Source organism: Pelophylax lessonae (assembly GCF_965119305.1).
Source record: "Pelophylax lessonae genome assembly, chromosome: 8".
Classification (NCBI taxonomy): domain Eukaryota; kingdom Metazoa; phylum Chordata; class Amphibia; order Anura; family Ranidae; genus Pelophylax; species Pelophylax lessonae.
In genome coordinates this window covers 279,281,637-279,282,265 of record NC_138775.1, presented here as the reverse complement: position 1 = coordinate 279,282,265, position 629 = coordinate 279,281,637, and positions in this window count along the sequence as shown.

Genomic DNA, 629 nt, shown 5'->3' with positions numbered 1-629 from the left:
GTAACTGGCACTTGGGGGTCCCCTGTAACCCTACAAACCCCCCAGCACAGCAAACAAGCTATCACTGCAAATGCACTGATTATTGGTCTGCATGCATCCTCCTATTTTAAGATTTGCATTGCAATCTGCAAAAAAATAAATAAATAAATAAACAATAAACAAAAAAACAAACAAAAAAAACAGTTTTTGGAGGGTCAGAGCCCTGCTGGCTCAGCTGAATGCATTCTAAAGAATCCTGAGCCCCCCCTGACATGGCTCATAAGGCTGCAGCAAGATCACCATGAGGCTGGGCAATGCTGTCAAAGAGTCCCCCTCTGCCATAGGGAGGCCAGGCTGGGATGCAGCTCTCCTGATGCTTGCAGGCTGTGATGGGAAGTGCTACTGTTGTTTCTTTGTTGACAATTCCATGAAACAACTTGAGTTGTGCATGGCTTAGCAGGAGAGCAAAGGAAAGGAAAGGGGGGGGGGGAGAGAGAAAAGGCTGGGGGGTGGTGACGTCACGCTGTCACGTGACCCACCCGGCTAGTATATCTTTAACTGGAAAGTAATTTATCAGGCAGTCTTTGAAAAGGGGCTTTAAAAGTGTCTGAGTCTCATCCCTGCTGGACAGTGTGCAATCCTCTGCCTTC